Here is a 24,658-nt window from a genome sequence, read left to right as displayed (position 1 = left end):
TTTATAAACAGCAGGCGGATGGCAAGTGGTTAAGAGGACTAGAAATACTGTGAGGCTGTTATTACTGTCATGTGACGGGATCATTCACAAAGTGCAGTGCTACTCGCGCATGTGCAGTGAGCTCCCAGCTGTGAAGCCGTCACAGCCGGGTGCCTACATTGAAGATGCTGGCCCTGGGAACACAGGACGGCTGGTGAAACTGGCTGCATGGGGGACACTGTGGGATTGACGGACAGGTAAATGTCTGTTTTTTTTATGTCAGCAGCTACAGTTTATGTAGCTGCTGACTTTTATTTATTTTTTTCTTCACTGGAACTCCGCTTTAAGAATGAAATGACTTTAGCTTTCTCCGGAGGGTTAGAGAAGCTTCTTTCAACTATCTATTCTTCTCCAAAAACACAATCTTATTACCTGGGAACCTGACACTTTATACATAGAAACAGAGGAACCTTAATGCAGACTCTAACTCTAATTCTAAGAAAGAAATGTGATCATAGTAACAACAATGACATGGTGATTACAAGGCTTTAGCCATAAAAGAGAATAAAAGCAGTACATTTTAAAAGGAAGAAAAATAAAGTGGAAACTCAAAAACATAAGTGGAAAAAGCAATGCATCTGCAAGCCAATGAAACAGCGGAATCCCACATGCAATGGCCACTGACCAGTGGTGGGGCTTTAGTATAGTTTTTCAGGTTTTTCTGGTTTTCAGAGTTCTTCCTTAGAAAGGACCTGCTTTGTGATGGTGAGTAGGCACCAAGCACAATTTCCTGAGCGCAACAAATGCAAAGTTATTGCAACAAGTAAATTATTTCAGGTAAATGACCCCTTTCTAAAGTCTTACACTTATGGCGGTATATAACTGATGTTGCGGTATATGCAAATTAAGTTGGAGGGAGCAAAACAAATATGCTAAGCTAAGAAAATGCATATTATATTTAACAAAGAATCTTGCACAGAATCTTAGTAAAAGTAAATACAAAACGCAGTTCATTCATTAACTACTAACAAGGTAATATACCATGTTTAGCCAGTAGGTAGGGACATATGAAATGAATGTATAACAATAGAAGTTGAGAGCAGGGGTGGACTGACCATTTGGAAACTCGGGCACTGCCCGAGGGCCCAGGGTCAGTAGGGGGCCCCATGAGATGCCCCTGGTACCTTTTTCATAGGCTTTTTTGAGTTTGGGCAAGGACACAGGGGCCCCATGATCCCCTATTGCCCGGGGGCCCCATGAGTTGTCAGTCCGCCCCTGGTTGAGAGGCATGAGAAAGAAAACGTATCTATAGGAATGCAATTTCTCTTTGCTGTTAAGGATAATGTCAAAGTGTTTATTATATTAAAACTTACCCCATTCTACTAGAAAATATGTATATAGTTTTTTTCTGCGTTTCCTTTGGAAATATTTCTCCTCACTTTTTGTTCGGGCTGAAAACTGTCAAATAGATAGGAAGAGAGGAGAAATCTTTCAAAAAGGAACACAGAGGGCAATAAAAAAAAGTTCTAAACTTTCTCTATTTTATCTAAATTAAAAAAAGTTTTGGCTGGAGTGAAACAGATCTACAGCTCTTTTATCTGATACAATAGAGAAGAGAAACAATATCAAGGTGACCTTACAAAATATCTTAATATAAGCTAAAATCTGTTTAACTTTGTCTCACTTTCGACTACAAAAACCATAGCGCTTTGCTGTATACCTTATTTGTATATGCCACATTGGATCACCTAGACTTGTCCTCCTTGCAACCACCAGATCTGTAAAATATTAAAGAAAGTATAAACAGAATATGTGATAAAAGATGTCAAATGCATAACAATAAAAAATGCTCCCCCACTTAAAAAAAATAATGACAGCATCAGAAGATGGGCAAATTGGTATTAAATTCTGTGATCCTGAAGCTTTTGAAATTCATGGAAAAACAACGTGGTGCTTCTATTGTGGTGCAAAGTGTAAATGTATTAAAGGATGGAAAACAGTGAGGATTTTAGCACAACGCCTTTGAGATTGTATTTTGATCTATATTTTCTTCCTTGTTTGCAAAGACGAACATTTAATACTGATTAATGCAAACAATATTCACCATTCCCCAAGCGGTCTATAGATTTGCATACTTTAGGTCCCCTTGTTCCAATGATAACCATATTATGCTAATGACAGAAGTACAACAACTCCCCCTCCTCTTCACATCGTCCTCGCAACAGCCCACAATATTTCCATCTTTTCAATTCTGCTGATATCGATCATTCGGGTCACAATCTTCCACATACTCTTTTATAATAAACAGAACCATTTTTTTTCTACTTGCCAATTTTAATAAAGGTGTCTTAACCAAACAGCATTGCATATTGTCTTCTGATTAGATAAGGAATAAAGAGACAGGCAGTGTGGTTCTTTGTATAATCAGCGCTAAGAGAAAAAAAAAACAATCTAATGTGAATACATCAAAAAGCTGGAAGAAATGTTTGCATATAAGCAGTTTTTTTAATATATACTGAGGAAATCTAAAACTTTAATTTACTTGAAAGACAAGAGCAGACCAGGTCAATCCAGAGGTGACCCTGTCAGTCCATAGGTTTTAGAGCTATGGCCAGGATGACAAGTTCAGCTCAAATAATTAAAAATGAAAGAATATGCAATATTGGTTGAAACCTCCAATAGCCTTGCACCATGGCCATAACTAGAAATCATGGGGTCCCATAGTAAAAGTTTAACTGGGCCCCCCGGTTAACTCTTTCTGTAGCGGTTTGCAGTATCAACTGTGACAATACATGTCATTGATCTCAATATAATATATGCGTAAACCAAGGACAGGCAATGGAGAGCTGTCGGCATAGTCATTACACTACAGGGGACCAGTGCTGTGGATAAAAGTTATAGTTGACGTAGCAATAATATTAATAACCATATTGATATTAGCTTTCCTATAATGTTTAAGCTGAAGAAAAACTCTAGCATTTCACTGCTTTAGACATACAGGATTAATTTCAGTCTGTAGCAAAGATTTAGAGCAATACAGAGCTATGATAACTGAAAAAATGCTTCTCAGTGCAAAGAAGCATCTGTGACTAGCATAGGTCTGACTTCAGACATTCTATAGTGGAATTTTCATAGTTTAGTTTTCCTCAAAAGCCTCTCTAATGGGAGCTCTCTCTTACCCCTGACCCCAGAGCAACCACATGGGCTCAAACATTTTGCAAGTAACAGACTTTAAACAAGCAAGTAGCAAGTGAAGTCAGAACTCCTTACTTGCCTATATATCTATTCTGAGACTGCTCTGCAAATACTAATACCATTAGAAATTACATGTAAAGGTAGTCAACTAGCATTTTTATCAGGTATCAGGAAAGGAGCCTATATGTTTCTCCAAGTGTAGGTTTCTTCACCAGTGGCTCTTTTACAGTGGGATACTTTATAGGCTAGGCCAGTGTTTCTCAACCTTTTTTCAGTCAAGGCGCCCTTTAAAATGACGGACAATTTCAAGGCACCCTCTGAAATGATGGACAGATCCCAAGGCACCCTTTAAAATTTTGGACAGTTTTGAGGCACCCCATTCTAAAATGTAAAGAACTATTCTAATAGTTTTATATAACACAGCAGCATCCACACATGTAGGACACCCAACATTATAGGTGATTTATTCTTCCAAATCAAATACACTTTTGCACACTGGAACTGACAAATATTACAGTGTTTCTCTCAGTTTTTCACCATCACTGAGCTAATGTGACCCCAGCACTGACGGAGAGGGGCAGGGGAGGGTCAAACAGGGATGCTGTGCAGGCAACTGACATCCTCCTTATCAACTGATGAGGTCATTGGTTGTCAGGACGCCGATGGCTAGAAGGTTGTAATGTCGCACAGTGAAGACCTGTGGCTTTGTGTAACTAAAAGGCAAGCCTGTTCCACCCTCTGGCTTGTATACAAGTTTTGGGCAACTTTTAGACATTTTGCCAAGGCACCCCTGAAGAAACCTCAAGGCACCCTAGGGTGCCTGGGTACCCTGGTTGGCTGGGCTAGGCTACTTGGTTAAACTATATCTGATAATAATATATAATATTATTATATACTAGTATATCTAAAATAAATAATATATTATTTAATTATATATACAGTATGTGTGTGTGTATATATATATATATATATATATATATATATATATATATGAAACATTCAATAGGATGCACAACTAGTATATTTCGGGGGTCTGTATTTCTGTATTTCAAAACATATGTGTTGCAATTTCTGCCTTAAAAGTTCAAAGTTTAGTAACAAACACAAGGTCAGGCCGAACTTTGGCTGTTTTTGTGTTCATCTGAATGCTGGACCCTTTACTCATTTAGTGGAAGGCAAACATCATGCAAGAGTTAATATACGGCTTACGTAATGTCAATGGTTGCTAAGAAAGCATCAGGCTGCCAGGGTGCGTGCTCAAATAAGGGTCTGGTATGGATTTTTGGGGGGACCCCAGAACAGTTTTTTTTTTTTGCATGTTTTACTCCTTGATCCTTGATATCCATACCAAACCATCTTCAAGTATAAGGGTCTGGTATGTATTTAAGTGCCTTTTTTGTGTGAGGTTCCCCCATTAACATCTATATCAGACCAAACTCTAAGATGAAAGGAATCTGCAGCAGCTTTGTTTAAGAACAGATGGAAGTGACCAAACCTGTCATTTGCTGGTAATTTAAATGGCATTTTTTTCTTTGTAAATGTTAGTTTTGCTGCTGTAGGTTGTATACATTTTACTGATGTGCCATTTCACAGGAAGATTCAGGGCATCCCTCAGGCATATTATCTAAATTAATTTTGCATTTTTAATGTTGTGCATAACCCTTTAATAAAAAAAACACTGCTCCCTGCTAAACAGAATTTTAAAAAAAATTGCTGTTGGTCACATTCTCCAGGACAGTACCCAGTCTCCCATTATTGTTTGATAATTCTGTGCCTATTAGCCTAGAAAATGGCCATCACTGTCTTGTAAAGTGCTTATAAACCCTCACCTTCTAAAACAACCCATTCAATTAAAAAATAGAAATAACGTTTGCTTATAAGTACAGTATAAAAAAAAATTGAACTGACCATGGTGTGTTCTCCTGATTAGTGTGGTCAGTTTCTAATAGGAAAACAGAGGGACTGGCAGGAACACCAGAGATGTCACACAAAGGAAGCAATACAAAGAGAACAGGACACTTTTTCATACAAGTACATGATACAGCAGGTACATATCAGGAATAAGAAATGTTGGGTTATCATGTTCTTTAACATTCAGCTATATTGGCTTCATTAAGGTTCAGATTTGGCACCCCAACTTTACTCATGTTCTGCAACCTTGACTTTAACTAAACCCAGGTACATTCTGCTCATCCCTACTTTTAATGGAGGACAGGTAGCTGCTGAAAATTACAAAGCTCTATAATCTCATATACGCAAAATAATGTCCATCACAAGTCCCATAAAATCCAAAAATTATAATCCAAAAAAACTTTTAAAGTTATAAATTGTGCAAATGATACTCCTCCCTTCTTCAATCTTCCAAAGTGTGACAATATCCAAATCTTCCCTTTAATCCAAACAGTACCTCAAAAAAATAAACTGAATATGGTGCATTATCTTTTATAATCAATAAATGTGATAGCATGCAACACACTAGTGACACAACATCACGCATGTGAAGTGAAAAACACAGCACACCACTTAACTAGTGGTCCTGTAGAACTACCACTGCAAAACGTGACAATCTTCAGAACACACTGAGTGATCAGTGAAAAATAGTGTCAGATACGTGCCACTCCAAATGTAGGATAAATACAATTACCCCCTTCAGCTTTGTGCCACATATAGTTGCCTTCACTGGGGGTGTGTCATCCTTAACAGTAGTAGACAATAAAACTTCCTCGCACAATGACGGGCATCGGGATCCCCGTTCCTCACAGAACAAATGGGAGCAGACTCAGTGGAGTAGTACAAATGGTAACAAAATTTATTAACAACAGCTTACATGATAAAATTGCCGTCCATCCTCGCTGGTCTCCGTGCTCTGCTGAGACCTTCTCCAAAATGGCCGCTCTGCACCTTCCGGCCTTGCGTCTGACGTCACGACCCTGATGCGTTTCGTCACTTCCGACTTTTTCCCGAGTTTTATTGTCTACTACTGTTAAGGATGACACACCCCCAGTGAAGGCAACTATATGTGGCACAAAGCTGAAGGGGGTAATTGTATTTATCCTACACGTGGAGTGGCACGTATCTGACACTATTTTTCACTGATCACTCAGTGTGTTCTGAAGATTGTCACGTTTTGCAGTGGTAGTTCTACAGGACCACTAGTTAAGTGGTGTGCTGTGTTTTTCACTTCACATGCGTGATGTTGTGTCACTAGTGTGTTGCATGCTATCACATTTATTGATTATAAAAGATAATGCACCATATTCAGTTTATTTTTTTGAGGTACTGTTTGGATTAAAGGGAAGATTTGGATATTGTCACACTTTGGAAGATTGACGAAGGGAGGAGTATCATTTGCACAATTTATAACTTTAAAAGTTTTTTTGGATTATAATTTTTGGATTTTATGGGACTTGTGATGGACATTATTTTGCGTATATGAGATTATGGTATTTGTGTGTAGTTTATGAAAAGGTAATTTGTTTATGCACTTTCAAGGGTGAAAGGTTGACTTTTCATGTGGGAAATTTATGAGTTTTAATTCATTATTATAAGCTCTGTATTCATTCATAGTACACAAAGCTTCCCGTGAATGGCTGAACAGCGCCCAGCCCAACTCTAAGTTGTTCCAGGAGCGAGATGCGAAGTTCCCATCCCACAGTCAGAACACAATGCTGTATACCATATGTAGCTGAGGCAAGGCCATCTGTTAGTTCAGCAAATAGTTTGTTTGGGCCACCTTGGCTCAAACAAACTTGTCAAAGGGACATTAAATGTGAAGTTAGGCTTTAATTTAACCTACTCTGCATGAAAACACAGTAAAGGCAATTTTTCTAACAATTTCATAGTTAAATGTAAAAGTAATTATAAAGGTGGTATTAAACCCTCAGTGTGTTTAACTTAAAGGAGAAGTATAGCCAAAGCTCTTCTGGCTGTACTTCTATGGATCATAGCAGTGCACTTGTGTCTGCACTCCTGCGACCCATTTTCAGTAGACTGTGGACTAAAGTCTACTGTCTGCTGACCTCACTCAGCCGGTCCAGACCCTGGAGAGATCCCAACTTTAATCCCTTCACGCCTGAGGGTAAAACAAATCTTAAAGCCTAAGCACAATTTTGCAACTTTAACATGTGTTAGCAAAACTGTACATATTATCACAACTCATTTGTGCATCATGGTGAATTATACCTTGTTTTTTCTATGACAATGTGGGCTTTCGATTGATGGTAAATGGTAATGGATATCTCCTGATTTTTGTTTTTATTGTCAAAGGACCCAAGACCCAAAATAGTAAAAAAAAACAATTCTTTTAAATTTAGTTGTATATTTCTTGCTACTACCATAACCAACCACCAAAGAACAACCAAAATTAATTTCTCCTGCTTTGGAGGATCGCAGCGATACCACATATGTATATGTTAGTTGTTGTTTGTACCCATAGTACAGCCCAGAAATAATAGTGCATATTTTGGCTTTTTTTATCCTGTCACTGACACTCATACTAATTTAAAAAGTAAAAAAAACAAATCATGCCAAAAAAAATACTGTCTTTGACCCTTGAATCTGAACTTTGACCCTGACCTTGAAGCAAACACTAACCCTGGCACTGACCTAGATCAAACCTTAATCTAGGTATTTTTATTTATTTTATTTTTTATTTATTTATTTACAAACACTTTTTTTCTCTCTTAAAGGAAAGGGAGAGAGAGATACAATGTATCTCTCTCCTCCACTCTTAGATTGTAAGCTCTAACGTGCAGGGCCCTCTGTTTCCTCTTGTACAATATTGTATTGTAACTGTAATGTCTACCTTCATTTTGTAAAGCGCTGTGCAAACTGTTGGCGCTATATAAATCCTGTATAATAATAATATAATAATTTAGAGAGAAGACAAGGAGGACGGGCTTCACAGTGACTGATCACTGTGATATCCAATCAGAGACTTTCACATTGATCATGTGACCTGGAATTGGGAGTTCTGGGTTCCGATAGTTAGAACGGGACCCAAGGCTCTCACTGGCACTCCAGTCTTGGTGCTGGGAGCGCGCCGTGTGGCACACTCCCAGCGCAAAGACAGGTATGCAAATTAGTGGACCCATGGAAAAAAGCCCACTCCAGTGAGGCCACTAATTTGCATACGTTTGCCACCAAGGGGTTAAAGTCCAGATCCATCCAGATCCCTGACCGACAGCTGGCTCAACCTTTAACACAGTGCGTAGAATGCATTAAGGAAAAAAAAAACTGCCATTACAACCACTTTAAATGCTTACATGATAATTATGTTCCCTGCCAAAGAATGTGTATTTCTTTCACTCCAGTCCTAGAATTTACACAGCTCTGCCACACAGCACAGCCCTGTATAGCAGGGAAGGTGACCCATTCTTTCCCTGCTGTATTTTTACTTTCATTTCCAGGCCTCTTCCCCACCAACTTTGACTGGATAATGCAAGGAGAAACAGCACACTGATGAGCATTGTCACTCTACCCTCTCCTCCTCACCATATTGTCATCTTATAGATTAGAGGTATATCCATAGGGTGGTACTATGGATAAAAACTCATGCATTGTGCCACACCCTGGAAATACTATCAAGAATATAATAGAGCTGAATGGACTTTATAGGCATTTAGACATCATTTTTGTATAAAATCTCCATACTCTTTATTGACAAATCACATAGTTACAACAATTAACAATCATTTCTACTGTAAAATATGATACTAAATAAGTACCACAGTAAACAACAAAAAAAAATATTGTCATCTTATGCTGCTTCACTCCCCCAATCTGACATCTGTGGCACAGACTGTATGCAGACTAAAAAAGTCTGACAACAAGTAAAATTCTTACACTTTTAAAACATAGTTACACTTCTTGTATTTAACCACTTCCCGCCCGGCCTATAGTAAAATTACAGCTGGGCGGGACTCTCGTTGATCCGGGAGGGCATCATATGATGTCCTTCCTGAATTGCTCCTTGTGCGTGCTCCCAGGGCCACGCTCTGGTGAGATCTGTCTCCGGCTGTGTAAACCGGACACGGCCAATGACAGATCTGTGTACCGGCCCGTTGCCAGTACCATGTGACCTGCTGTGACCAATCACAGCAGGTCACGTGACAGTTGTAAACAATGGATGGCTTCCTTTCATGCCATCCATTGTATACAAGTGTGTCTAGCTGTGAATGGTGCGTGCACGTAGGGCCACACTGTGGCGAGATCTGTCACTGGCTGGGTACCTCGGACACAGCAGATGACAGATCTGTGTAGCGGCCCCATTGGCAGTACCATGTGACCTGCTGTGACCAATCACAGCAGGTCACATTACAGTTGTAAACAATGGATGGCTTCCTTTCATGCCATCCATTGTATACAAGTGTGTCTAGTTGTGAATGGTTACAGTGATCACATGCACAGGCTGGGCCAATCACAGACCATCTGTGTAATGTGATTAGCCGTTGCCAATCACATCTAATCACAACAAAAAAACCTGAATGAATCGATTTCATTCACTTAAATGCTTGCTTATAGCAAAGAAATTATTTGCTATAAGCAATCCAATTGTGTAAAAAAAAGAAAAAAAAATACTGACCACTTCCCCAAAGTAGTACAATGTTACTATGGTAACATTATACTATGTTGGTCATAGTGTAATATGAAAAAAAAAAATCTTAAAAAAAGAGAAAAAAATTTAATAAAAATTATTAAAATTATCAAATTTATTTTTTCACACTGTCACCAGTCAGTGTCCCTGATCATCACCACACCAGTTATATGATGATGCTGTACTGCACTGGTGACAGTATGTAAAAAAAAATTTTTTTTAATTTCTTCATTTTCCAAAAAATTATTACAAAAAAATTACAACTCCAAAAAACTCGCCATGCCTCCTATGAAATACATTGGACTGTCTACTTTGCAAAAAGGGGTCATTTGGGGGATTTCTGTACTGTTCTGACATTTTTGGGCCTCAAGAAATTAGATTGGCTGTCAGTACTTCAGGATTGATCAATTTTCAGATATATCCCATAGTTTGTGAACTCTATAACTTTCCTACAGACCAAATAATAAATATTGATTTGGGTTATTTTCACCAAAGAAATGTAGCAGAATACATCTTGGCCTAAGTTTATGAAGAACAATTATTTATTTGCAAATGTTTATAACAGACAAAGAAAAACTTTTTTTTCAGAATTTTTATTCTTTTTTTGTTAATTTAGCAAAAAATAAAAACCCCAGTGGTGATTAAATACCACCAAAAGAAAGCTCTAGTTGTGTTAACAAAATTATAAAAATTTAGTTTGGGTACAGTGTTGCATGACTGCGCAATTGTCATTCAAAGTGTGAGAGTGCTGAAACCTGAGCAGGAAGGGGGTAAAAGTGCCTGGTATGGAAGTGGTTAAAACAATACATTTAATGCTGAAAATTTTTTACCTTCATGTATTCTATGCATAAAGTAATAAAACCTTCTGTGTGCAGTTGCCCCCAAGCCCTCCCCCAATCCTTACCTGAGCTCTCTCCGATCCAGCAACATTCTTGACAGCCTCTGCTTTCTGGGGACTCTTCCTTCTCATTCACCAGTGAGCCAATGAGGAGATAAGGGGGTAGGCTGAGCCATGCGACCCCCCAGGGAACAGCTTTCCATGGGGGCACTTCTTGAGGGGGAAGAGCCAGGAGTGCTGGTGGGGACCTGAAAAGAAGAGGATCTGGGCTACTATGTGCAAAACCACTGAACAAAGCAGGTAAGTATAGACATGTTTGTTATTAAAAAAAAATCCCCAAAGCTTTAGTGTCAATTTTTTTCTATTCCATAAAAGTTTATTAGTGAGATACAGAATGATACAGGAAATATGCATATGAATCGGATATCAGGCGTTTGACAAAGCATAAAACAAGAAACAGGAAAAAATGGAAGGAAATGCAACACTGTGAGTAAAATTAACACATCGGGTCACGACAAGGATAGTCCTGTAATACTCAGGTGTTATTCTAAAGCGCTTTAGAGGATTGAGGCGTCGTACCTCCATCAAATATATGTCAATGTGTAAGTCTGTACAGGGAGGGAGGATATATTCAGAACATATGTAAAAGTTATTATTACAATCGTAAGATGATAGAGATATCGGAATGCAAGTGTGAATTGTCATGAGAGCCGCTAGTAAAAATAAGGGGGGTATGCTATCCACCTGCCAAACGTTCCTGTAATGAATAACTGAAAAATATATATATATATAGGAACCTGTAAGAGAAGGAAGAAAAGAGAAGAAAAGTTGGGAGTAGGGGAAACACAAAAAAAAAAAAAGAAAAAAAAAGGGGGGGGGGGAGGGGAGAGGGGAGCAGTGGGAGAGGATGAGGTATGGGAGGTGGAAACTTGCGGATTTTGTGTCATCGTCAGTACAGTAGGTCAAAAATGGATGAGCCTATGCTCTAGACTATCACCCAATTTTAGACTTTTATATCTTCTTGTTCAAATTTAAAGGATATCTAAACTCAAGAACACAAATACACACTGCAGCATATCAGCCATTAGATGTGGCGGGTACATTGGTTTTCTTTTTTTTCAATAACTTTTTTTTTCTATAATTATACCTGTTGATCCTTTTCCAAATCTTGTATCCTTTTAACATTGTACATTTAACTGAAATTTCAAATAATATTATCAGCTTTCCTAACTTTTGTAGACTACAAAACAACTCTTCTCTATGTAATGGAGATGAGAAGAAGGAGGTGTTTGTAGTCCAAATCAGGAAAGCAGCCTAGGGTGACAACCAGGGGCGGACTGACCATTCAAGCACTTGGGCACTGCCCGAGGGCCCAGGGTCATAAGGGGGCCCCATGAAATGCCCCTGGTACCTTTTTATAGGCTTTTTTGGGTGTGCTTTGAGTGTGGGCAAGGACACAGGGGCCCCATGATCCCCTTTTGCCGGGGGCCCCATGAGTTGTCAGTCCGCCCCTGGTGAGAACTTTGCTCCTCCATAGACACGGGTCATTGAATAGATACAGTGCAGTGAGTGAGCATAGGCAGAAACCATGCTACAGGCAGGATTACCAGGCAAAGACAAGGAAGAGAGGAAACTAAAACTGGTTTTACACTACTCGAAATTCAACTAATTCTTTCTGGCTGAAATTTGAGCAATGTATGGCCCTGTTGCCAATGTTCTGTCTTGTTCAATAAACTATTGCCAAAGGAGTCTATCGGAAATTGTTGGCCAAACAGTGCCTGTATCCCATCAGTTTGGATGCTGGCTGTCAGAATACAATAGCCCAGCAGGGAGGATTTGTTCATCCTTGCTGTTAGTGTGAATGGAGGAATCTTTTCTATCAGTACATGGTCTGCTTGTTGCTTCACCATATCCAAGGACTGGGAAGATGCAATATATTACATGTTTGGGGCTAGATACTCTTTAATAGATACAGAAGTTACTAAAATGGGGTGTTTCTAGAAAGCCCAAATGAACATAGTACAACATAGTGCAACATTTTAATTAATGTTTGGCAAAAAAAAAAGATTTTCTATCAAATCAGTGTCTTATGAATGATTTATTTACACCTTTCCCTAGTGACCTTGGGCCAATGCACCACTGACAGGGTAAACCACAAGTGGCTGTCACAGGTCACACGGGTCAAGTGTAGACATGATTTATCAAACGCCAGCCCAAATACATAATCCATTTGCTTCGACAGAATTTAATTTACATGTTCTGCTCTGCACACTTACTCTGGAGGTTACATTGGTTCACAGACACTCCTAAAGATAAATGGCCTGCACTTTATTCCTTCAATACTTTTTAATCCTGACACACATGGTAGCTTTAGACCATAGAAATGGAGTAAGGCAATTTTCATTTAAAAAAAGCAGGTGTAAAAATCATGCAATAGGAACTAGTTTAGTCTGCACCAATGAGCTGGATCAATTGAAAAAATAGATTTTTTTTAATTTAATTTTTGCACTCGCTGAACATTACTTACATGCTAAAAGCAAGTTCAATGCATAGAATATGTGAATGTAATTAAGTGCTGTGCTTGCTCAGTGATGCTAAACATGTTTGACCATTTGTATCTGACATCTTGCTACAACAATATCTTTTCACACCTGTATACTACAGCAGGTTTGCAGAATCTTACAACAGCTGTCACATGGTAACGTGTGAATCAGTTAGTGATGCCTCATTCTTTGAATATTCTCTCTTTCTCTCCATTCAGATATGATATTGAGAATGATAATATATCTGAATCTCTACATGCAACTTAGTAGCTTAATTAATAATTTTTAAAAGAGCAGTAGAACAAAAATTTAAACCTATATTTTTATTATTATACAGGATTATATAGCGCCAGCAGTTTATGCAGTACTTTATAATATAAAGGGGGACAGTACAATTACAATATAGTTCCATACAGAAGGAAAAGGAGGGCCCTGCTCATGGAGTTTACAATCTAAACCTATATATAATAATTTGTATAAATGTATACATTAGAATTTTCAAATTCTGAATTATCTATATATTCATATATAATATTGAGAATGATAATACATCTGAACTTCTACATGCAATTTAGTAGCTAAATTAACCATTTTCAAAAGAGCAGAAGAACACAGTTTTTAATTATATATTATAACTTGTATAAATAGATTATAATTTTCAACTTTTGAAAATTATATATATTCATATATAATATTCAGAATGATAATTCATCTGAACGTCTACTGTACATGCAACGTAGTAGCTAAATTAATCATTTTTTTAAAAAAGCAGTAGAACACAGTTATTGACATATATTATTATGGAGTAAAAAAAGTATATATTATAATTTGTATAAATGTATAGATTAGAATTTCTTACTTCTGAAAATGATATATAGATTCATATAAAATATTCAGAATGATAATACCGCTGATCTTCTACATGCAGTTTAGTAGCTAAACTAATCATCTTTAAAAGAACAGTAGAATACAGATTTTAACTTATATATTATAATTTGTATAAATGTTTAACAATGCCTGGATTATTTTCTGAATGCACAGAATATAACAGGATACTAAGATGTATATGTAAAGTTGATCCAGGGAATATCTGATTGCCTCTTGGGGTATTAGAAAGGATTTTTTCCCCCTGAAGGAGCAAATTGGATCATACTTTATTGTTTTTTTTTGCCTTCCTCTGAATTAACTGTGGGCATAGGATTGTGTATTTGGGAGTGTATGTAGTTTTTTCCCCTTCTATTGATCAAACTGGCTGGACAGGATGTGTCTTTTTTCAACCAGTCTATGTAACTATATAATTTATAAATTATAATTTTTAATTTCTAAATTTTATATTTAATCCTATAATATACAGAATGATAGTACATCTGAACATGCAATTTATTATATTAATTATTAAAGGATAAGTTAACATGTTACATGTTACCATAATGTTGAGTGCTCTAGGTAGTTCATTGATGCTTTCTGTCATTCAGTAACTGCCTGCCCATATTGGAATTACAAGCAGACAAATACACAAAGAGTGCAGGAGCCTGAGATTGCACCCGCGATCTGCTAATTGTGGGTGCTAAGCTTTGCAGGCTCCTAGTACAAAAATTAAAATAAATAAAAAAAGATGTGCTTTTTTTTTTTTCTTACAAAGATGAACTTATCCTTTAACTTATACAAGAATAGAATACATTTTTCAACTTTTGTGAGGCGCATGACATACACTTATAGAAAAGAGTCAGGAATACAAAATGTCAATGTTTCTGTATTATACAATTAATCTATAGAAAAAAAGAAAGTTAAAGTATAATTAAAAACAAAACTGGAAAGAGGGGAGAGGGATTAGAACACCTGTCAGTTTTTATTGCTGTCTATGTCCCCATTAGGAAGATCCACTTTCTCTATTAGTCCCATTTACCATTATCATTGACTGTGAAAGTAAAAGGCAATCCCAAATTTTGGTTTGTCCCCAGAAACGTAATAGAGGGGAAATCTTCCAGTTCTGGTGACATGCAGGTCCTCAAGAGATTTCTTTTCTAATGCAGATATTTCCCTACTATGTGTTTTGGCTATACGACAGGAAGTGAAAGTAAATATCCCCAATGGGGTTAGAACCCTCCCTTACTCTATTCAAATTGAAAAAAAAAAACAAATTTTGCCTATAGTTCTACTTTAAGCAATATGAACCTTTTGTAATTTACCAGTGTATGGTAGTGTAGTACAGCAAATCCTAATGCGAGAAAATAGAAACTGCACAAACAAATTTCAGGGTTTATATTTTTTAAATTGGGAAGATTGAGAACCTCTGTGAGATTTTTATTGGTGCATCTGTACTTATTTTGGAGATTTCCCCTTATTTTTTGTGCCAGTGATTCTCCCTGTAATTTAAAAAAACTGTTCAGTTACCCACTCAGCTCTGAAAAAAATTATATTATTTCTGACTGTGCCCACATTTGGGAGATGCTATTCACTTCATATTCTGGAGTCCACACAGGATGTCAAAGGATGTTACCTTCAACAGACAGCAGTTACGTAACAGACGGTCTAACCTTTCTCCACTCTAAACAAAACTGAAAGAACATTTTGGCTACAGTTTCATATTCACATTTGGTTACAGTGGACTTTTAAAGAGAAAATGTTTTAGTATTTTGTACCATTTTCTATAGAAAGGTTTTGGAAAGCAAAGTACCCTAAACAAAGTAAGAGATTTCTTTTATAATAAGATTAAAATGCAACAAGCAAAAGTGCGCAGTAATCAATAGAAATGAGACTGCAGCTTTTAAAGGTTTGGAACAGTCAGAGCAAAGAAAGCTGATTTATAAATTGTAGCTAGGATTTAGTCCAGGTTATTCATGCCTTGCTGTCACTAAATGTAGTCTGACTAGTTCAGACTAATCTGCTTTGACAATTTCCTTAAAGAAATCTAGAAAGTAAGTACATAAGAAAAAAGTGAATCCATGGAACGTGTGAAAGGGTGCTCAGAAAACATTGCTGCTGTACATAAAACTGGACTAGGGGGATAATTAAATATTGTCTAAATACAAGAGCCATGTGTATTCTTTACTGAATCTTGGTGTGCTTTGTGTATTTCCTCCAAATATGTGCAGTAATCCAGCGTTAAACTTTCCCTCTGTGCAGGACCTTCCTGAAATAAAGACCGGTCACTGCTCCTCTCCCCACTTGTGCAGGGTGACTGGTCTGGTCTCCGCCCCCTCCTTTAGCTTCTGCAAGATGTCTGTAGTGGGTGGGTTTGATGGGTCCCTCCCACAACTCTGATCTTTGCACAGATTATGTCCATCACAGTGATTGTCACTGCTACTTAACAATGTCATATCTGAGTTGTCCAATGTTTTGCATTAAGACCCCGGTCACCGAGCAACACTTATTAAAACAAAAGAAAAGCTACACTCAAATGCTGGATTATTCTGAAGGGCAAAGCTCAGACAATTACTGGTAGTATTAAAGCTTGACCCTCCTCTTGCCTCCCACACATTTTTGACATATTACTATGATGGGATGCCTCACTAGCAAATACAAAAGTGGGGGAGCTGGGAAGAGGAGCAAACCTGGATACTATTGTAGCACTACCCACGTAGGAGTTGCTGAGTTTTGTGTCCCCATATAGTCTTGCACAGCAAGGCAACACGCATCTTCTTCAGACCTTGCACACTGGAGTGAGTAAACAGTCGTTGAGCTTGTTTTTTTTGGTTTTATTAAGGGTTATTGAACATGGATAGGGTTGATAGGTGTATGGGATACCTAAGGAAACTGCAACTTGAGGACAATTGCTTAGCAACTATGTACAAGTCCACAGACAAAAAAAACTCTTCTTGGAGAGCCCTCCAGCCCTCCTGGTGTACCACCTTAGACCCCAGATGAATTCTCCTCTTCACCCACCTGCCTGAGGGAATCCATGAGCAAAGGGGGCCTAGAAACTGCCACTGTTAAATCGACAGTCCCAACTGGTCCAGGGAGTGTGGGATTACTCACTTAGTCCTCTCCTGCAAGTTTCTGGGTTGGTGGCTTCCTTCAGGCCTTATATTGGGCTGGCTCCTTCACTGCTTCCCTGGGCTTTCCTCTCTCAGGGGATGGTTGAGGCTGAGAGATCCTCCCTTCTAGCTCCTGCCTGCAGGTAGACCCCTCTTCTGGTCCCTTTCCCAGGTTCCACACTCCAGTCTTCTCACTCCATGTTCCACACTGACCACTTCCTGGTCAGGCTCTTTCATACTTAAGGGCTGTTCTGACCCCATGCCAATGCTCCTCTTGGGAATTGGTCAGAATCCCTTGAGTATGCAGATCAACCTCCTCACCCCACCCACTGCCTTTCAGAAACTCACTGTTGTCACGATCGCAAGATCACTGCCACCAACATGCGACAATCTCACGATCACTGCCACCAATATGTCACGATCGCGGCGTCAGACCCCAGACCTTCTCACCAAACTCGTGACCGAAGGACTGGCCGCTCTAAAGCCGCTGTGTGATGTGTGTAATAATGCCACACCCAGCTGCACCCTGCACAACAATTTTCCAGCTAATGGACAACAGATAGATGTGCCGTCAGCCTGAGCAATTGTTACTGGGTCAGGTTAATTACTCAACTAACCCTCCACACTGCCACCACCTCCTTTTTGTACAGAGAAAGAGGAAACTTGCGTTATCAGTTATAACACTATAATGATTGAAATAATCGTGTGTATAAAACGGTCCGCAGGCTGGTTATACAGAGGTTTAAACAAACAGTAGCGTCTCTTCAAAGGCAGGGATTTGTAAATTGCAATTAAGAACTATGGAAACAGTTCAACACTTTCAGAAAGAGAGATTTATTACTAAAAGGGTCAAACAGATGCAATAAAATATTTACAGAGAAGATGTAACTAAGTTATATATATAGATATACAGCGAACCATAGCACAGTAAAATGATATCAGAGAGAGGTGAAAGGGTTAAAGTACTTTCCAAAGTCCTGGGTTTAGCAGATCCAAGTCAGAGCAGGAGGTTGCTTTGATCTCCCTATGTTAGGATGGAAAAATAGGAGAATTCTTCAACTCAACTCTCTTAGGCTTGACAGCCTGCTTTATCGTTTCCCAGCAGGGGGTGGTTCTGAAGTAAAAGACCAATCCCGTTTAGGGAGGGATCGTCAGGCGGAACCCTAAACTGGAGCCAACATCTTTCATAATTCATATTGTGGTCCACAACTTTCCAGCTGCACAAGTGACATTCCACCCGCGGGTATATTATTATGCAGACAAGTCGGAGGATTATCTAGATATGAATTATAAAATTATATGTTGCATGGTTCACGAGTTCTTTGTTTCGGCTCCCCTGATGGGCCGAGATAATTCTAGTGACCCATCAAATTGTTCGGCTCCTCCTAGCCAATTTGACGGTATGTCTGGTTTTTATGTAAGCCTCTCATTATCCAAGATAAGAGACATAGGGGAAAAATGGATTTGAGAAATAATAATCTGATTTTGTCACCTATGCTGAGCTAGGTTCATCAGGTCAGCATTTCTTTCAACTTCTGGGAAGGCTCCTTATCTGTTTTACGATGTGTAAAACTACACAGGTTCTCAGGACAGTGGGACTCCAGCTCTCTTAGGAACACTGGCCTTATCTTGCCTAGGTGATAAAGGTTACAGCTTCACAGATCGCTGGGCACCTAGATTGGCGGGCCAGTGACCCATAAACAGTACACACACACCTGCCGAAATGTCCCTCTCAGTGAGAGGGAGGGGTAGGAGAGAAATGGATACCCTTAGCAAGATGGAGTCTGAAACCAAAATGGTTGAACCGCGTCCATCTCGGATGCGTGCGTTTGCAACATCTCCCCCTCAGGTAGTTGCATGGGAGGGAACTACAAGTTCCCTCCTCACACAACCGACCTCTGCCTAGAGGTTTACCGTGGGTTGACCTGGTACCGCTGCACTGCGGGAGAACCAAGGTCCGTCTGAACAGGAATCTGTTCTCCCCAGGAACACTGCTGTGACGGCCAAGTGAGTGGTCACGGGAGGGCACCAGGTGGCTGTCCAAATGCCGTGGCCACTGCCGGGGTGCCCACCTGTTCACAAAGCACTTCGGCTGAGGGGTGTCACCTGCTAACATATTAGTATGTAGCTTCTTGTCGAGGTAGAGAAGGAGATTTCCCTCTCCCACCTTCTTCCTCAGGCCTAGGACTATATCTGGCCTGAAGGTAGTAGCGCCTGTGTGCACCGGAACCGGACAGGCGAATTCTGGAACTCGCCTCCCAGTGGTGTCCACAGGTACCCTCATCAAAGATGGACAGTCCTCATTACCTGCTAGCATCCAGAACACCAGTTCCTCCAGTTTCCTGTCTGCTAGGTCAGTCACAGATCCAGCTGGGCCATGATAGTTGCACCCAGGCGTCCTACCGTAGCCAGCGGAACCCATGACTGACATCACCTGTTTTTTGGCCTGGGGAGCAGACCAGGCCACAACTGCCTCAGTCTCCCCATGCCCAGACCTCTGGGGGTCTCTTCTTACTGGTGTGTTCCACAACTGAACCACTGACATGACCCTCTGACAGTTACCCTTTTCGACTGTCAGACTAGGCACGGGCAGTTGGTTCCTGACTAGTGACAGGGGCCAGAGTTGCTCTTCCCAGACAGGGCAGAACACCGCAAGGCCCCTAAAGTGGGAACTGCACTCAGTTCCACTTCGTATTGCAGGTCATTCCTGACCCCTGGAGAGGTGGTTGGTGCGTTCTCAACCCCAACAAGCTCTCCCGTGGATTCAGGCAAGCCACATGGGGTAGCGAAGGCTGGCTCGTCTTGAGCCTGCTGAGTTAGAGAAAGTGGCCCATACCCCTTGCTCAGGTCCATGATGGTAAAACAGCGGGCACCCACCGGATGCTCCATGACCTCATGGCTCCTGGGCATGGGGCAGGCCACAACCACAGGGCTGGCACTCAGTTTTCCAAGGTCCTCAGAAAGCCTGGTCATCTCATCCTGATTGGGGACAGAGACTACCGGGATGCGCGGATTCTAGCTGACCCCTGGATTCCTGACTGCGTCCTTGCCTCGGTCTCTTTGGCCCATTCAGCCTGCACCTCCTGAGTCCAGACACCATCTTCCATAGGCATGTCCAGCAGCTCCAGGACCTGAGCGCCTAGGACATAGGTTTGTCTGCCTGCTGACACACCATGACAGATGAGATCAAATACCAGGCGTTCAGACTCCCAGCCCCTAGTGAGTAGGCCAGTCTTTCCAGCCTCCCTGTTCCTGTGATTACACTTCCCAGCAGGGGGGCATACATTTAACCATAGGCTGAAATCTCCATATGAATGACTTCCCAGGGCTGCCTTACTCGTGGAACTACAAGCCCCAGCTAGCTGGCCTCTGAAGGTCCTTTGTGGATCACTTTTCAGGGCCGACTTATGCGTGGAACTACAAGTCCCAGCTGGCTGCTTTTTCCCTCCTCAGTGGGGCAACCCAGAGCTAGCTGACCTCTGAAGTTAATTTGGGAATCGCTTTTCAGTGCTGCCTGATGCATGGAACTACAAGTCCCAGCCGGCTGTTGTGTACCCTCCTTAGCAGGGCAACGCACAGCTAGCTGACCTCTGAAGTTCCTTTGGGAATCGCTTTTCAGTGCTGCCTGAGGCATGGAACTACATGTAGCAGCCGGCTGCCTAGCCCTATGCAGGGCCAACGGTTGGGCACTTATCAAGGCATGATCTTTGGAGCCTGGGCAAGGGACAGGCCTATCCAGACCCTCCCTTTGCTCAGCCCCCAGAGATTGTACCTCTGCCCCCTTCACAGCACTGTGGGTTACCCCCAACACTGAAAATGCATCATTTGTTTCATAATGAATATCATAATCATCATTAGCACTACCAACATTCTCATCAACATTACTGACATTATCAATGACATTACTATCAATGTTACTGACATTATTAATATCATCCCCATTGTCATCATTACCATTATCAACAGTCACGTTTATAATATCAATGACACATGAGTTCAATACCTCCCCAGGCAAGGGGATTTCTTCTCGTTCTCCAGCTAATGGAGAATCCTGTAGCCCCACTCCATTCCCAGCCCCCTCCCTCTGTCCATCCACAGGTGGCCCAGACATTACCCCAATATCTGCCCACAGTACCTTGGCATGTCCAGAGAGTTCCAGGGGGCCCTTCTGGGTATTCTCGGTGGGGGCATAATAAGAAATAAGAGTGCCTAGGTCAGCACCCAACAAAACAGGTGTGGGAATTTCCTCCGAGACCCCCACCTCCTGCATCCCCCATCCTGCACCCCAATCTATAAATACCTTTGCACAGGGTATGCGTGAACGGGTCCCCCCAACTCCTGTGAGGGTAACGAACTTTCCTGGGATGAGGTTCCTTGGCTCAATCAGCTCTGGCCGGATCAAGGTGACTTCTGCCCCGGTATCCCAGAAACCATTTACAGATCGGTTGCCCACGATGACTTGCTGCAAGTTGGCGGGGGTTACCCGCATCTTCCTGCGAACGAACAGCACAGAAGAAGAGTTTCTGGCCGGCTGGCCAGATGATGTCGTCTGCTTCTGCTCAGGACACTGTGTCCTGAGATGTCTGGCTTTCCCACAGGTGAAACATCTGCGGTTGTCAGGCAGGGATGGCTTGGCTCCAGGTGTGGGCGGAGGGGAAGCTTGACTCACCGCAGTAGGAGAGGTTGCTAGGGGCAATTTCCCCCCTTTCCAGCCTTTGGAGGAGCCTTGCGAGGGTCAGACACCCACGTGTGGATGAAGGTATCTGCCAGATCTGCTGCAGCTTTAGTAGATGCCGGCTCCCTCTCCAAGACAAGCTGTCTGATCTCTGCTGAGCAAATGTGCAAAAGTTAATCTTGTATCATGAGATCTTCCAAAGACTCGTAGGAGTCAGCTTTCAGTTCCTTAGTCCACTGTCGGAATGTGGTGCGCAAGCGTCTTGCCACATCCGTGTAAGAGTCCCCAGGTCCCTTCTGCATGGACCTGAACCGCTTGCGATACACTTCCGGGGACATCTGGTACTTCCGGATAATGGCATCTTTTAAAATTTCGTAATCATCGTCTTGCCCCTCTGGCAATTCAACAAAGCATCCAGGGCCTTGCCTCGTAGCCCTGGTGTCAGGTACCGAGCCCATTGTGTTTGGGGCACATGCTACTGATGGCACGTTTTTTCACATGACAGTAAGTACGTGTCAATCTCACTATCCTTTTCCATCACTGGAAACTTGGCTGCGCCCATGGCCAGAGTGGCATCCCTGTGCTCTAGGGACCCGAGGTTCTGACCCGGTCATTGGGGCTGGAGCCGTGCCATCTCCAGCTCGTTCCGACGATCAGCTTCTTTCTGCACCATCTCTTTCTCAGCCGCTGCTCGGCGTTCCTCTCTGTCAGCCGCTGCTTGGCTTTCCGCAGTTTCTCTGTACGCCTGGCGTTCAAGGAATCGCAGGTATGCCTTATGATCTGTCTCCATGAGGCGTTTCAGGGCTTCCTGCATCTGAGGAGAGTCTCTGCTGGCTACAGGCACCCTGGTGCTGGCCCGCTCAGGCGGTGGTGTGACGATAACATTTGGTGATCTTCCAGTGTCAGTCTCTGTATGCCCATCCTGTGAGGCCATCTCTGAGCCACTGGGAATGTGGGTAATGGGAACCCCTTCATGTTCAAGTTCCCCCGAGGTCTGATCTGCTCAGATATCATACTCCACTAGATCACTAATCAACTCTTCATGATTTTTGACGTTTCACCCATGTCCAATCCTTGTGAGGCACATTCAGCCTTCAAATCACCTTTGCTCATTTTCTTGTATTCTGCTGCACCAGGCATGATTGCAAGCAAAGATAGAATAGAAAGTAGGAAAAGGGAGGAGCTGTTGCTATATGTCTCTCTCTCTCTCTAAAAAATATGCACCGCTTGTTTCTAAGGACTGTTTCCACAAAGGTTACAATCCTTCAATGCAGAGCCAATTTTTAACACTGCACTGAAGCTCTTACTGCAATTATCTCATGTACGCTGCCAGCCAATATGTCACGATCGCAAGATCGCCGCCACCAACATGCGACGATCGCTGCCACCAATATGTCAGGATCACGGAGTCAGACCCCAGACCTTCTCACCAAACTCGTGACCAAAGGACTGGCCAATCTAAAACCGCTATGTGACGTGCGTAACAATGCCACACCCAGCTGCACCCTGCACAATGATTTTCCAGCTAATGGACAACAGATCGATGTGCCGTCAGCCTGAGCGATGGTTACTGGGTCGGGTTAATTACACAACTAACCCTCCACACTGCCACCACCTCCTTTTTGTACAGAGAAAGAGGAAACTCGCGTTATCAGTTATAACACTATAATGATTGAAATAATCGTCTGTATAAAATGGTCTGCAGGACGGTTATACAGAGGTTTAAACAAACAGTAGCGTCTCTTCAAAGGCAGGGATTTGTAAATTGCAATTAAGAACTATGGAAACAGTTCAACACTTTCAGAAAGAGAGATTTATTACTAAAAGGGTCAAACAGGTGCAATAAAATATTTACAGAGAAGATGTAACTAAATATATATATAAATATACAGAGAACCATAGCACAGTAAAGAGATATCAGAGAGAGGTGAAAGGGTTAAAGTACTTTCCAAAGTCCTGGGTTTAGCAGATCCAAGACAGAGCAGGAGGTTGCTTTGATCTACCTATGTTACGATGGAAAAATGGGAGAATTCTTCAACTCAACTCTCTTAGGCTTGACAGCCTGCTTTAACGTTTCCCAGCAGGGGGTGGTTCTGAAGTAAAAGACCAATCACCTGTTTAGGGAGGGATTGTCAGGCGAAACCCTAAACTGGAGCCAACATCTTTCATAATTCATATTGTGGTCCACAACTTTCCAGCTGCACAAGTGACATTCCACCCGCGGGTATATTATTATGCAGACAAGTTGGAGGATTATCTAGATATGAATTATGAAATTATATGTTGCATGGTTCACGAGTTCTATGTTTCGGCTCCCCTGATGGGCCGAGATAATTTGAGTGACCCATCAAACTGTTCGGCTCCTCCTAGCCAATTTGACGGTATGTCTGGTTTTTATGTAAGCCTCTCACATTCCAAGATAGAAACATAGGGGAAAAATTGATTTGAGAAGTGTTAATCTGATTTTGTCACCTATGCTGAGCTAGGTTCATCAGGTCAGCATTTCTTTCAACTTCTGGGAAGGCTCCTTATCTGTTTTACGATGTGTGAAACTACACAGGTTCTCAGGACAGTGGGACTCCAGCTCTCTTGGGAACACTGGCCTTATCTTGCCTAGGTGATAAAGGTTACAGCTTCACAGACCGCTTGGCACCTAGCTTGGCAGGCCAGTGACCCATAAACAGTACACACACACATTGGCCAAAATGTCCCTCTCAGTGGGAGGGAGGGGTAGGAGAGAAATGGATACCCTTAGCAAGATGGAGTCTGAAACCAAAATGGTTGAACCGCGTCCATCTTGGATGCGTGCGTTTGCGACAACTGTCACTGTCTTCAATGTTACTGAGACTATAAGTT

This window comes from Staurois parvus, unplaced genomic scaffold (genome assembly GCF_062004578.1).
Source record: "Staurois parvus isolate SC_StPar_1 unplaced genomic scaffold, SC_StPar_1.0 ptg000017l, whole genome shotgun sequence".
Taxonomy (NCBI): Eukaryota; Metazoa; Chordata; class Amphibia; order Anura; family Ranidae; genus Staurois; species Staurois parvus.
This window is presented reverse-complemented; position numbering follows the sequence as displayed.